Source organism: Equus przewalskii, chromosome 19, assembly GCF_037783145.1.
Source record: "Equus przewalskii isolate Varuska chromosome 19, EquPr2, whole genome shotgun sequence".
Classification (NCBI taxonomy): domain Eukaryota; kingdom Metazoa; phylum Chordata; class Mammalia; order Perissodactyla; family Equidae; genus Equus; species Equus przewalskii.
This window is the reverse complement of record NC_091849.1, coordinates 7,298,317-7,304,185: the sequence shown is the minus strand read 5'-3', so window position 1 is coordinate 7,304,185 and position 5,869 is coordinate 7,298,317. Positions and strand designations below refer to the sequence as shown.

Below are 5,869 nucleotides of genomic sequence, written 5' to 3'. Positions count from 1 at the left end.
GAGTGACTCGAGGGCGGGAGACAGTGAGGAATCCCTCACAGGAATTCAGTTGAGAGACGACGGATGATGGTGGCTTAGGATAGCAGTGGTGGGATTTATGTGCAGGATTTTTCTTTCAGAGATTTTCTAAATTTTTGTTCATTTTGACGCATTTAGTCTTAGGTCTTTTAATTCTCCTTGGACCCTCAGAAGAGCTTGCAAAACAACATTTTCAGTGTAAAAGAATCAGACATATGTGGGTCATTTTGCTCCCCAGAAACAAATGGGTTTGACATATTCAGAGACCTGGTGCTCGTCGGTGGGCCGGACTCAGATGAAGTATCTGCGGAGTTAGTTGTGGATGCTTGGACCCTCAAGAGCTATGCTAAAAAATTAAACTGGAAAACAGCCTTGGGTTCCAACTCTGTGGGAAATGCAGCAGAGCATCTGCTGAATGACTGTCATGCCCTCAGAAATCCTTGTGGGGAGGACGGGACGAAAATATGAGAAAAATCAGGCTTGATTCCTGCCCTGTGAGCTTTGTAACGGAGTTGGATAATGAAATGACACACGTGGGACTATTAATTATGAGCTAAGTGTTAGGGATTCTGAAACTGGCTTGAAATAGAGTAATGTCTTATGGCCAGGAGGAGCTGAGTGCCTCAGAGTCGTGTGGAGGAGGTGGGCTCGGAGTAGCTCTGAAGGGTTGCAAAGACAGAGAAGCCGAGAGAAGGCGTGCAGGCCATGGGCAGATGGCACACGGGGCTGGACACTGGGAGACTGCCTGGGGGCTCTGGGCAAGGCCAGGGTCAGCTCTGAACAGGCCTGCCATGCACAAGGATTACAAGCTCAATAGAGCCGTAGGTCCCTTTTCCTCAGCAAAGAGCTTACTGTTTTCAGTGATGATTCCATGTCCTTCTCGAAGTGTTTAATTCTCCTGGGCCAAGGGTTTGCTCAGGAAACACAGCCCTGATCTTGGCGTAGTTTCTCAAAGAAAGGGCCAGCGTGTGTTGGGCCTGTCCCGCCCCCGTGGAGGCCAACTCTCTCTTCTATCCGAGCCACGTCTACAGTCACTGTAAAGGGACTCTGCCGATCCTTTTCCTGGGAGGTGTGCTGCCTCCAGGCAGGCCGCGGGGTTCGAAGGAGGGCAGGATTGTTCCCCCTTTCCCAGCCCTCTCCACCCAGGGCACAGAGGGGATTCAGTGCAGCAGGGTTTCTTCGGAGCTGGAGGAGAGCGTGCAGATGCGTCTGTTGCCTTCGTTGAGTCATCTGTCTCTTCCTAAGTCTAAAACTGTAAATTCCTTGCATGTTAGAAAAACATTTTTTAAGAACCAATTGTGGGCAGTCAGCATGTCTAACCTGACTGTCAGGTGGGGCCGTTGGAAAGTTCCACTTGATGGCAGAAACCTGGAAACCACTCTCTCTGTGGCAGCCTGTGAGAGCTGAAATATGGAAGCACATCCTTTCATGATCTTGAAGGTTTTCCAGAACCCTCGCTGTGAATGCCTCAGGCAGCACAGACACACCCTTCCTGAGGGTCTCAGGGCTGTCGGAATCTGAGAAGATCTTTGATATTTTAATAAAACTAGCTTTGATTTGTCCCCTTTAAAAACAAATTGAAATGAGCCAAAGTCTCTGAACTGGACCTGTCCATTTAATGCATATAGTGGTCAGGCTGGGCTGGGTTATGCTGCTGTAAAGAAACACTCCCAATCCCAGTGGCTTAACACCCAAAAGGTTTACTTCTCTTTCTCACTACACATCCTTTAAGAGTGGGCCGGGGCCCTTCTCCACGCCAGCCTCACCCCAGGACCTGAGTGGCCAGAGCAAGCACCATCCCCAGGGCTGCTGGTCCCCAGGCCAGATGCGAAGAAATGCCCGGTCAATCACCACTGCCTTCCGGAGCTTCTGTCTGGGCACATATGGCTTCTGTGTGCATTGCTTTGGCCTCAGCCAGACACAAGGCCACTTCTAACTTCAAGGGGGCAGGAAAGGCAGTCCCGGCTGCGCCTGGAAGGAGAACTGGAAATTTGGGGACAAACCGTGTGACCTCTGAAGGGGAGTTTGAAATGATGGTGCTGGTTTAATGGCCTGGAAGCCAGAAGGCCAGGGATATTCTCTCCTTAGCTCCTGCCCTTAGGCAAATCACGTAACTTCCAAGAGATATCATGTCTTTATCCTTTAAGTAGGGAGTTGGGTAGGAAGAGGGGGTGAACGGAGGGGAATAATTATACCTGTTCAACCTGCCTCATCAGGATGTTGTAAGGATCAAAATAAGGCAAGGCCAGTGAAAGTGAAATAGGAATGAGAGGGGATAAAAGTGTTTTAACCATGGGCCAGTGGCTGTTCCCGGGAGCTGCAGCCCGGAGGTGGTTCTCACACGCAGCTGCATTTATTGTGATAAGGTTGCAGGTGACAGAAAATCCCAAATAGCTGTGGCTTCAATATGGCAGACATTTGTTTCTCTCTCGGATAAAAAGCTGAGAGGCTCATGGTCCAGGGTGGGTGCCAGGCTCCACTGGTCTCAGGGCTTTGCTCCTTCCACATGGCTTCTTTGCCTTCTTCCGTGTGTCTCCCTATTTTAGCCCAGGTTCCCTGGAAACCAGACCTTGATGGGGAAACAAATGCACCAACACTTTATTGGGGAGTGCAACCTCAGGAAGCAAGAGGGAGGGAAAAAGAGAGGGGAGGCCGAGAATGAGGGAGTAAATACAAAGGGGGTGTGTTACCAAGCTGGCCACAGCTTTTGACAAATGCAGCCAATTGTTTAGTCTTGTTGGATGTTTCCAGAAACGTCTATTGGGGCTTGGACCAATAAATGTGGAAGGAGGAAGAGAGAAGAATTTGTCTGCCTGGTCATATCTCCCATTGGTCAAAGTGGGCTGCACAGAGCATCAGGACCCCCACGCTTCCAAGTGGCTCTGTCTGGCGTCGCCCACAAAGGAAAGCCAGATCCCCAAACAGCAGCAGAAGCATCTGCAGCCTGAACCACGGCACATGGAGCCAGCGGTGAGTGAGTATGAGTCAGTGGGGCTCGCAACCTGCCCATCTCAGCCTACAGCCCAATGGGCCTGGCCCAGTACCTGCTTGGGTGAGCAGGTCACGTGGTGTCTTGCTCCTCAGCAGCAACAGGGGAGCCCTGGGGCAGGAGGTGAGAGGCATATGGTGTGAGGCATGAAGCAACATGCTGTCGAGTTGTGCCTGCAAGCCACGTGAGGAACCGGGAACATCTGCCACGATGGACCCAGCCCAGCCAAGCAGGTGAGATGTCACAGAACTCTAACCTCTGCCACAAGATGACTTGGAGCTCAACCAGCCTCTCTTTAAAAAACTGAAACTCTTCTGTGGCCTACAAGAATATGGTTGGTGTTAGGTGATCCTCTCAGAGGATCATGAGTGGCAATGAGCAGAGAAACCATGGTGTAGCAAATCCTGGGAGGTATAGAAACTGACTCTAATGTATTTCATAGGCCAGAATGGCTGCATGAGCCCCAGCCATCATCACCTGCTAGACAAGGAAGATGGAAAACCAAGTCTGCATAGGACACACTTCTGACCTCCCTTTGGCCAGAACTTAGTCCTAGCACCACACTTAGATATAAAGTGTAGTCTTTATTCCAGGTGGTCTTATGCCCAGCCAAAAATTGGCAGAAAGGTAGAACAGAATAGTGGGGCCAACTGGCAGTGTGTGCCACAGCAGCCAAGGTCAAGAGGCCCTGAGCTAGCACAGCAGTGTCTCCAGTGTGTGTCCTTATTTCAAACAGGCACAAGCAGGGATGTGCACGAAGGAAGGAAGGAAGGAAGGCAGGGCTAAATGAATGGGGGGATAGTCCGGGGGAAGACAGAGATGTGGAGGAAGAAGGGGGGAGCATAGAAGTGAGAAAAGGGGGTGAATGCAGAGACAGAAAGAGGAGCAAGAGGATCCCCCAATGCCTAGACCAGGCGCTTTGGTTTCCATGGAAACCACAGACTCTTTAATGGCAACAGATGAAGATAAGTGTGAGGGGGGCTTCTCGCTGGCAGCAGCACCTTCAGCTGCACAGACCTCATGCTAACCTTGACCCGCCCCCCATTACCCACCCCCCGCTGCCCTCTGCCATAAAACCTGGCCAGGCAGATACCCCACCCATATCTGTCTTCTGCCTTCTTCCCCTCCCACTCTCTTAGAGTAAGAAGTCAGACAAATTCACCCCATCAGCCTGGCATCAACCCTGGGATCTTCCGTGGCTCCCCGCACTCTGCAATGGCCCTTCTTGTGTCTAAGAAGCTTCTGGGGAGATATCAGTAGAATCCGGTCCACAGGACATTAAGGCCAAACCCAGACTCTCCCCTCCCCTGGGGCATTAGCTCTCCTAGGGAAGCAGACCACTGGGAGACAGGATTTGATCAGGAAGCACTGGCTCTGGCCTCCCCCAGGTTCATCATAACCCAGCAAGACTACGAAGAGCAGCTCCTCCCCACCTGGCGGCATCCTGAACTGAAACCAGCCAGGCGCTTCCCCAGACCGGTGAGAACTGACCCCACCCAGGTTCCGCAGGCAGCCCAGTCTCATGCTTCGTCGTGTGCATCTTCCTCGTGCTCCAAGAAGGAGCCTGGCTCCGCTGTGTGTCTCAGCACCGTGAGACAAGGCCTTGGCCTTGATGCTCTCACAACAGAAGCATCCGCTCATCCCCCAGACACGTCATGGGGTGTGTCCAGCCCCAGGAGAGGATTCTGCACTTGCTGGGTTTTCCTGCCAGAGGCGTGGTGGGAATCGGTAAGGGGCTTGCTCACCTGCCAGGAGGAAGTGGCTGTGGCCTCTCCTTCCTGCCTTCCTCCGGCCACAGCTTTAGATGACACATTACAGCAGTGCTGCCTGCTGAGTTGTTTGGAGGGCAGCATGGGCAGTGGGGAAAAAAGGGGGCTTGGAGTCCTGGGTTCAAATCCCAGCTCCCCCAGTTACTGTGTGACCTTGGCAAGTGACAGCCTCTCGGGGCGTCTGTTGTCATATCTGTAGGATGAGGATATGACACAGACCTGACTGGGTTATAGTGAAAGTTCGGCTTTTCCCATCCCCCTCTGACCCCATTCCTACGGGCAGAGCAGCTTGCTTGTGTCTCCTATACGAGGATCAGCACTTGACAGCTGCCTCCATCAAATATTCAACACCAGCAAGCCCCAGCACACGCTTCCTCTGCGCGCTGCCATCCAGCAAAGTGCTCATCCTTCCAGGGCTCAGTGGGGACCATGGCACTTGGCAGTCTCCTTTCTTTTTGTTGTTTGCCGCAGCTGGTGGTGGAGGGCGGGGGCTGCTGTGCTGGACGCGAGACAGGGCTGGGTCAGAGCACACCATCTCCATCATCAGCCGCCACCCTCGCCTTCCCGGCGAGCCACGGCTCTATCCTTAGAGCCCGTAGGGAGCCCTGGAGCAGGGCCATGGGAGGCAGCCCCTTGCACTGGAGGCCGGCCTGGTTTTCCAGGGGCCACTGTGCAGCCTTAAAAGGGCTGTCTCTGAGCAGACCCTCCTCCACTGCCCCTCTGAATGATACCTTAGTTAAAATTCCCCCGGTGCTCTGATTTCCATTTACCCTCTTCTCCTCCCCCTTCCTTGGCATTTCTTCAAATCTTTTTCCTTTAAATTTTTAATTGAAGAATAATATCTCTCACCTTTTTTTTCCCCAACAAGGAACAAGTTCATGGCTGAGTATTAAAAGGGTATCCTGAGAGCACAGAAAATGAAGACAGCTCTGTCACCAGCTTGTGGGTGACCCTGAGGAACATGTGCAGGCTTCCGGTGTGGCTCCCTTATTTATTCCGGGAGATGGCAGGTGGCGTGTTCCCAGCAGACAGGTGCTGGTGTCAGGAGCCCAGCACCTGTGTGCATTAGACAGCAACGTTGGGTGGGGAAGAA

At 52.5% G+C, this 5,869-nt stretch overlaps 1 long non-coding RNA gene across 1 annotated transcript; it reads left to right on the top strand.

Moving 5' to 3' along the window:
- Positions 1–1,008: 1,008 nt before the first annotated feature.
- LOC103549288 (uncharacterized) lies at positions 1,009–5,633 on the top strand. Its single transcript, XR_011529558.1, has 3 exons — positions 1,009–2,988; positions 3,103–3,240; positions 4,396–5,633. It is a non-coding gene; the product is annotated as an uncharacterized lncRNA (long non-coding RNA).
- Positions 5,634–5,869: the final 236 nt, after the last annotated feature.